Here is a 10,154-nt window from a genome sequence, read left to right on the forward strand (position 1 = left end):
CAGATTAGGATTTACTTTGTTCTCACAGCATCATGGCAGCTTTTGTTTAACTTCTGAAAACACGCAATTGAAAAAAAACAAACAATTTTTAATCAGCTAAGACTGACATTAATATTTGTGGTGAAACACCGAGTAACGATGATGTTAAATCAGATCATGATGCTTCTAGAAAATTAATGCCTCGCTTCTTGTCAAATGTGAATTTTTATACAGCGCCCCCTGTGGCAAAACTCAAATTCTTTTGTCTTTATAATCGGAATATTGTATTTCAGACACCAAAATATTTGGTGGTCCGAGATTTTATATATCAACATGTGCTCGTTATCTATGCCTATGTAACTTAAAGTGTCAGCTTTCTCTTGATCACGTTATGTACATTTTCTAAGAGCGCAGAAAGAAACTAAGTTCTTCAGTAGCAAAACTTGAAATAATCCAAGTATAAGAAGAACTGTGATTACTTCTATTTATTTGCATTTTCATTTTTATGATGAAATCCTAGAAATTATATTAAATTGCTTTCAAGAAAATATTGACATTGTAGTTTCTGTTTTATTGCATGTAAAGGGTAATGGATGATTGAATTGGGTTCAGATGCCTGGCTGCAGTTCTAACCGTGGTCTCGAATTATAGATGTGTGCCCTCAACGGCAATGTAAAGAAATCGTTTGTTTTTACTTGACTAGTCGGAAACATTCATTTTGAAGCTTTGACCCTGCCCGTTATATTACTAGTACATTTTAGCGACGTGGTTATTTATTACTACAAAGATTTTCAAAGTATTCAAGAAGTATCGCTGCTAAAATGGAGTTTGAAGTGTTTCGATTCTGTGTAACAGTAGTCACGTTGCATAGCAATACACAACCCCCTTATTATGTGCTGTGTTTGGTGTAAATAGTTTTTTAGAAAAAGATCATTGTCTGTCTCCAACGACTGTGATAATGAGTGTTGTCACTGATTTCAATAGCCCACTGACCACTGTACAGACTAATATGCCACTTATTCAATACATCGGTTTGCAGTTACGTCAGGTATCGTTACTCCCTTATTTGATTCACCATATCTCATTCAGACTGAGGCCGTATTTATATTTACAGGTTTGTAAGGAACAGTAATTACGCTAAATGCATGGTGCCATATTTCGTGGCGGTTTGATATTAAATTTCGATTATTGCTGGTATTCGCGTCATCGCATAATGTTATACTGCGAAACTAGATGAGGTGGGGTGAGAGGCAATTGTCGTAACAGCCAAAGATTCAATTCATTACCCTCAGATTGAGACTGATGTACCCGTGAATAGGTTGAGTGGTTCCCCCGTTGTTAGGAACGCTAATGATAGCCGGCTGTCACGTGACACAAATCGCTACCTAACGTTCTGTTTAGGATTATCTGAAGCGGATTACGTTAATATAACATCCCTACTTCAGAAAAAAATCTTGACAACAGGAATTGCTACTGTAAGTTAAATTCAGATATATAGTTGGTAGTTGGATTTATCGAGGTGAGCTGAAAGTACGGGGAACTATTTCCACATGCTTCCAGTGCAGACAACGAAGCCAACGTGACCGGAATATCCCGAGGATTAACATTACTGTCCTGCCTGAGACCTTGAAAAGATGCTGATCGAACTCCGATGATATTACCGTCGCACGCCGTCAGCTACCCTGTCGTACATCCAGTAAAGTGTCAACGTGATGCATGAAAGATAGACAGTCGTACAAGACCTGGTAATACTAGAAGACGTGTGAGTATGCTCCAGTGTACAATAATGTGATTACTGCGACACTTGTTATTCCCAATTTTCTGTTTTCATCGACAGACGTTGTTCATTCATTTGTATCTTGTTTATTACACAGTCCCTTTAAATTGCAGAGTTCTCGCAATACTGACGTTCCGAGCTCTACTAGCGAGTTACGTTGGTTCTTACAACATCGGAAAGCTATAGGCTTACATGTACGCATAGTATTTCATCTAAATAAATTGTTCTGGAATTTTTCACACCTTTCAGATAGGTTTTTCTTACTTTTAAATCTATTGTTTAATTTGTCAAAGATGTACGTACATTCTAATTCTATTGATAACCACATGCACTTGCGCTTGCCACTCAGTTTATCGCGTCCATCTCACCATTCTAGGAACGCCGAGGTTGACAAAAGTTTCCCAGCCATTCATGACCGTCATATCAGTGGCCGAAGCAGACGGATAGAGAAGAGGGGAAAACGAACGTGACAGAAACCTAAATTGACAAACAATATCACAGACATTACAGACGGTTGATGGTAACATGTGTGGTAGTCAAGAGAAATAGACAATCAAGTAATTGTAGATTTCAATTAGTTTGGACCGTAAATAGGAAATTAACATCGCCTTTGTCCATTGCTATTCCCGGACCACTTAAAATGGATAACTGTTTGGGGCTGACGCCTCGGGACATACACCTGTTTTTATAAGCACTTTCAGTTGACGTACCACTGGTCAGCAATGACGTATGCGAACTAGTTACGAAAAAACGTTTAGTTCCGCAAAGTTGGTATCCGAGTTACTAAGAATTCAAGTCCCAAAAACTTCATGACGTTCTGGTTTACAACTCCTTACACTAGTGTATGTATGGTTGAACTACGCATAACACTTTCAACGTTAACAGGCATGTAACTGTCTATCCAGACAATTTGCCCTGGAGCTCAGACAACCAGCGTTTAACACATCATTGCGTTAGGTGTTTGAGCTGGGGGGGGGGGGGGGTCTGAGCTTGTATGGGGGGGGGGGTAATGTGAAATCTAAACTTGATAGTAGCAGAAAACAAAAGAATAATTACAGTTCTCAAAACAGTTTATGAAGACTTGCTATTAGCATGAGGGCGTTATCATGCATGTTCTGGCTTCAGAGCCTGAAGTCTGATGCATAGTAATTCGGAAGTTTATGTATGGGTTGTATTTAGTGCACCCTGAATGTTATTTTTGTATTAGACAACGAACAATATATTCAGTGAAAATTCGTAAAAAATACTAATTATTAGACACTGTAAATATCAATTAAAAGGTCTATTTTATCGACTGTAATAAATTAAAATCATGAGCGTACTCTTCCCGAGAAACAGATAAAAGGTCCTATCTAGCCACCAAGAATGTCTGAGGTGACGAGTACAGGCAGACAAAAGAACATCCTTTTCTCGCACACAAAGTTCTGTGTACAGCGGCTCGGCTATTTACTCTAACGTTGTGTACGGACACAAGGGGAGGCGTAGAGAACGATCAATCACGATGTGTTATTATCAAGAGCAGCGGACGATAACGAGAACGATGTACAATACCATATTGTGAACACACCGTTAAACTAACAATGTCTATTCTATGGCAGTCCTTGCCATGGAGGAAGGACTGGGTGTGTCCAATTGAGTTGTTATATACGAACATGTCTTCGTTGCACGGATTCAGGCGACACTTTGAGAAAAAAATTGGCACTTTATGTTCATTAACTATAGTGTACTATATGGGTACGTCATTCGCACTGTATATGGCTATGTGGGTGTGTGTTTTCTTCTATCCGGCATTTCTTTCCAGGGTCATGACACAACAGGTATAGTTTGGAAAAGAACCAATTTGAATGATTGTAATTAACTGGAACTTGTTATACGGAGATTGCTTTACAATTATATAGAGCATTCACAAAGTGTTACGGTCGATAGTACACTAAGAACTAGAAGTCGTGTCTTTGTTTGTTGGGTTGTACCTTCTAATAAGGACCAGTGATTTATATTTATCGAATGTCTGTCTGTCTGTCTGTCGGTCTGTCTGTCTGTCTGTCTGTCTGTCTGTCTGTCTGTCTGTCTGTCTGTCTGTCTGTCGATCGGTCGGTCGGTTGGTTTGTTGGTCGGTCATCAGTTGGTTGAGTATGTTGTTTAATTGGTTGATTCGTTAGTTGGTAGCTTGAGGTCGATAGGTTGGTGTATTTGTTGTTTGCTTAATTGTTTGTTTGTTTGTTGTTCAATTCATTGTCCTGAACACTCACCGGATGGTCGTTGTAACTGAGGGTACATATTAGTTTAATGTACCATGGGTTGGTTTAGCTATAATGCATTCGTTATATTTCTTTCGGTATTTATAACAGTGGTCAACTAGTCAAATACTTTTCTGCAGTTTATGTATTCTGTGGTTGATTGACTGATTGACTGACTGACTGATTGATTGATTGATTGATTGATTGATTGATTGATTGATTGAATTCAAAATCAGCTGATTGATCTGTTAATGATCAATTGATATTGTTCTGATCAATAAGATCGACTTGTGTGGTCATCTGGACGGTCTAGTTTTGTAAATGAGTGTGTAAGTTAGGGTTAGAGAACTGCCGACCATTCAATTACTTGTACACATACATGTACTATGGTTAGCCGCACGTAGATGCTTGATCCAGACTTGACATCTCTGTGAGGTAGTTACAAAGCAAAACGACCAGTGTTCAATTTTTCTGTCAAGTACACGTACTTGAAGTGATTTTACTTATTTCATTATTCAGTATAAATGTTCAAGCTTTGGCCATAATGTTTGACCTGGTAGCTACTTCGATTATCTGTGAAAGAATAAGTACTTTCTAAACTTCAAACTTGAAGTAAACAAGTAATTTATCACACATAAACGCCGCCAGCTTGGCTCCATTCACTGACAAGATGTTGTACACACGCTTCTACCGTGTTACGCACAGTAACTATGGGTTATGATAAAGAGTGCATCGTGATGTGTGCTGTCTCTATGCATGACAGCAGATCACGACCACGACATTAGAATGTCAGTGATACGTCGTGTAAGCAGGTCTGATGAATTTGTCACGGTGTGTTCAGCTACCTATAAGGATGTCTGAGTTGATGTGGCTATTTATCACGCATGTTTGTGCCATCAAACAAGAGCTGAGGGCGGGAAGATATGACGTATGACACAGCCCAGGCTTAAGCTTAGTGATGACGTCATTAAAGAACCAGAAATCAGGTTCTCGATTTTGTGCCGTTTTATCGATAGTGTCGTAAAGAATAAACAGGATTAATATTTCGAACATCTTTTTCTATAGCTCCGCCAGACAAGTTTTTTCTTCTTTTTTACCAAAATTATAATCCTTCACCGACATGGAGTTTTATGTTATTTTACTTATCTTTCATCTGATAATTCCCTCGTCTATGCACTGACGCAATGGAAGTATCGTGTAATTTCCGAACATTGGCGAATACTGCCGAGGATACGCGAAGTTACGAAACCACCTGTTGATTCACTGCATCTGCAATCGATGTATTTGATTGCTTGACGATGACCCTAAAAGGTCACACATCATGATCTTTCTTAATATAATTGAAAATGACAGTAAAACTTGGCAAAAGCTACATAATTTTGTTCACAAGAAATTTGAGACTAAGAAATCCATGAGCTAATATTAAACAATAATTTGAACTATAAATAGCTGCGGTATTATTTGAACAACATGTTAATCTGAAATGTCACAAACATGTAGTCTGCAAAGTGTAAGAGTTCTACAGTAACTATGAACCATCTCCAACCGAAGCAAAAAAGTTCTCATTCTATCACTTGAATACTTAGATGTTATTCTTCAATATTTTTCTTCGTTCAACCAAGGACAACACGAATGGCCTAAGGGGCCTTTGTCACTACGAGTCGCTAGACTCGTAGTGACAACCCTTAGGTCACGCGTATTTCCGGCTGAATGAAGAAAAATATTGGAGAATACCATAATCATACCAGTGCCAGCAATATCTAAGAAAAATCGGGGAAATTAATGACTATTTGGAACGTTTTAAAACTCATATTTCGAACACTGCAGGACCAGTGACGTAGACACGCGTTGTCGTGACGTAGAACAACCGGAGTATAAATTCCATATTTTTGGTTTATGCGTGTATAATAGTGCATATATCAATCTTCTGTCAAGTTCGACGTTGTCAACATTAACTTTGTTATCTTCCAACACACATTCAAGGTTATGATATTGTAACAGCTGCATGTCAACCCATTGACTTCTCCTTCAAGAAACTGTGTGAAATTAGAACGGCCATTGTTCTGTCTCACTTGACAATAGTACACTGTACTCTGTAGCCTCGTTGATTTTAAATACAAAATCATCTGACGTAAGTCCTCTACTTGAAGAGAAAACTTCACGTACACACTCTGTGCATAAAATGTCATCTAAATATCTCGTGATTTTTTCCGATAACTCGACCGATCTATAGTTTAAGCCCGCGACCCAAAACAAGTTTTTTGCATGCAAAAATGTAAAATTGTAACAATTTACTTCTATTTCCGTGTACACCTTCATACCTTTGCCTCGTCTGTGGTCACTGTTTTGAAAAAAAATGTATTCCAGAGAGAAGCCAGGTCTTTTTAGACTATAACAGAACAGTCTACATAACGTGTTCATCTACTTAACTTAGAATTGTCTTCATTTACTTCTTTTACACCTCATCAAACTCTCACGGAAGTATTGTGACCAAAGAGTAACTTATCTTGGGATCGAAGTGATTTTAAAAAATTTAAAGTACAACAAAATTCCGACCTACCTAGTACCCTATTTTCTGAACTTGAAGTCAGGTTATTGAAAACACAGTTTTTATTTTTAGTTTGCCTTAGCACTCCATCAGTTGCTAGAAATGGTTCAACATACCTTAGTAGGTGAAATGAGATTAAACTGATCTAAGGATATTTAATATGAAACAGAAGTGACCGCCAAGAACTTTAAAATAACACATTGTGCCCCTTTAACCTTACCTTCATATACATGAATGGCGCATGCGTCGAAATGGTGACAGTTCTTATAACAATTCGATTAAATGACTCGCATTTATTACAACTAAATGTAGTCCCTAAATTGCATCCAGTCAAATTTCTATAAAATTATCGTTTTTTATAGGTTAGAAACTATAACGAGGTCAAGGTGACAGGAATAGCCTCTTATGGTGAGAAATCACCCACGGCGTTACTAATATACGTTACCATGGTAACATAATCAAGAACGGAAACAATTATTCCGATATCAAGAAATATTGTAAATTGTCACGTACCAAACATATCAAAAGCACATTTGTTGCTTGGATACATTTCCCGCCCTTTTCGAATAGTTTGGTAGCTGTGGAAAATAGCAGCTAATTATATATTCATAAACTAAGTTGCGACCGATTTTGATAATTTTGCATTTTTTGGCGACACAATGTTTTTGGCATAGGCTAAATAATGGCGTCCCATCTCCACGATACTTGGTTTTGTCACAAATCTGACAATTATATAGTATTCCCCAATATATGTCTTCGTGCAGAAGGAAAGGAAAAAAGAGTGACCTAAGGGGCCTTGTCACTACTAGTCGATTTTTTACGTAGTGTGAGAAAGATATCTGAAAAAAACTACAATGAAAAGCTGAAATATTTTTTAACCATAAAGATGCCGTAACCCCACCCCCACCCCTAACAAGAGAGGGGGGTTGAAAGCTACATTGTCTGTACTATACAGTTTATTTTGTTTGGCCATACCAGTATATATTTTAGAAACCAAGGCCTTATTTTTTGAAAACATACTTGAAACGTATGGCCGACTCTTGATATGATACCATAAGGAGAGAATATTATAAAGTAGAATTACTTTCGTGATTAAGAGTCTATTTATGTTCAAGTAAAAACCTGGCACGATGTCTACTCTATCGTTTCTAGGTAGCGTCTATACACTTACGTGTATAAGTGGATAATTCACTAATCGTATCAAATTGATTCTTACAAATCGATAAATTCGTTGATGAGATTTTATTACCCTGGAAACGTCAAACATAATCGTTGACTGCGTTAGCACCTTCCCAACCAAGGCCTTCGTTATGTTAGCCTGTTCACATCGCGATATGTGATTTTGCTTTTGGTCAATGAGCTGACGTGTACAGTGAAGTAAAATCAAATGTGGATTGCGATGTGAACAGGCTAGCCCTGCCTCCACATCTATCGACACAATACCAATATTGTAACCACCACCGCCACCACCACCACCACCACCACCACCTCCTCCTCCTCCTCCTCCTCCTCCTCCTCCTCCTCCTCCTCATCATCATCATCATCATCATCATCATCATCATCATCAGCATCATCATCATCATCATCATCATCATCATCATCATCATCATCATCATCATCATCATCATCATCATCATCATCATCATCATCATCATCATCATCTTCATCATCATCAACAACAACATCAACATCAACAACAACAACAACATAAAACATCATTGCCCTAATTACTTATACTAAAAGAGCAACCACAGATGCCATCACCACCATGACCACCACCACCACCACCACCACCACCACCACCACTACCATCACCATTACCACCACTATCACCGAACCCCACCACCACCAGCAACAACAACGATGTCATCGTCATCATCAATGCCACCACCACCACCACCAACAACAACAACAACAACAACAACAACAACAACATCATCATCATCATTGAATATATAGTCACGAGAAATGCTGTAAGCATGAATGCTATAAGTAATATTTGAATTATTGTATATTTACTTGAATATTACCAGAAATGGAACATTTATCGTATATATTACATCTTCCTAACCATTTACCATACAATAATACTGACGTGAATCACATACAAAATTCTAGTTGAAAAGAAGCATTGAAATTAATGATTGCACTCAACATTCACATCCGTGTTATTAATATTAATTCATAAAAAAAACTATTAGCGAACGAGCCTATTCATCTCATGAAAGCGAGTCATCCGTTGTTTTAAAAGTCCTAGTGCTGTAACCATGGCAACCGCTCACTGAGCTCGAAAATATAAAAGCGAAATTACTTGTTAGTGTCGAGTTCCATTATTGAAATAAAAGTGTGATAGAGTTGACAAACGAATTAAAAAACAGAAAGTGAATGATTTATGAAAGCGAGAAACTTGCCCTGGGGGAATTGGATGTAGTTTTGTTTAGAATTACTAAATGAGTGATTTGCCAGTCGAGTTGAATAAAGTAGATTTACTTATAAGAATCTGATGATCTGGATTGCGGTGCACGCATCGATGCTTACGACATTGCGATGCTTTTCTCGAGCAAACAGTCTGGGTGAACACATCACGTGATGGTACGTGTTCAAACTGAGAAATGTTGTGTTTGAGGTTTCTGTGTATTTCTGTTTGGAATATCTAAGAAAATACTGAAGTATCAACGCTCACGTCACTAGTTAATTTACAATTTAAGATAACCATATGAAAGGGGAAAGCAACACCGGGCTAAAGACATTTTCGTAAACTTTGTTGTGGAGAGTCATTCCATAATTTTACGTCTCATACATTATCGTATACATACATATCGACACCAATACCAATATTGTAACCATCACTACCACCACCTCCTCCTCCTCCTCCTCCTCCTCCTCATCATCATCATCATCATCATCATCATCATCATCACCATCATCATCAACATCATTGCCCACATTACTTATACTAAAAGAGCAACCACAAGTGCAATCACCAACATAACCACCATCACTACCAGCATCACCACCACCAACTGTACATGTATTCATTCAATCTTTGTATCTTAATGTGTAGCATGTCCAGTCTGGTTGTATTATATAGAAAAGCTGTACGGTATTGTGAAATTCACTGTATGACTTTCCCTAATGATGGATACATCAGCCAACTCAGGAAAAATATTTTTAAAAAATGCATTTTTTAATTTAAATTTCACTACTGTCCTATGTGTATCTTAAACCTGCAATAGCTGTAACTGGGGTATAGTTGTTTTGATTGGATATATTGCACCAGACTGTGTGTACTACTACACAGATACGCTCACTCACAGGTGACTCACTATTGTGCAGAGTGAATGCCATTACGAGTAATGCTAAACAGTTTCAAAAGACACTTCAGTTGCAGTAAATTTTTTTCAATAGAATTTTCACCAGGCTCACATTTATCATATATATTCCAAAAATGGTGGTGATTAAAAAAATAATAATTTATATTTTTTTCTTTGGTATTACGTCACACTTTGATATCATAATTGTATTCATCTGTTAATAGTGATACAATATTAAAATTAATATACACAGTTAAAGAGTATTGTATAAGGTGCTAAATAACATGCTTCGACCGTTA

Source organism: Glandiceps talaboti, chromosome 23, assembly GCF_964340395.1.
Source record: "Glandiceps talaboti chromosome 23, keGlaTala1.1, whole genome shotgun sequence".
NCBI lineage: Eukaryota > Metazoa > Hemichordata > Enteropneusta > Spengelidae > Glandiceps > Glandiceps talaboti.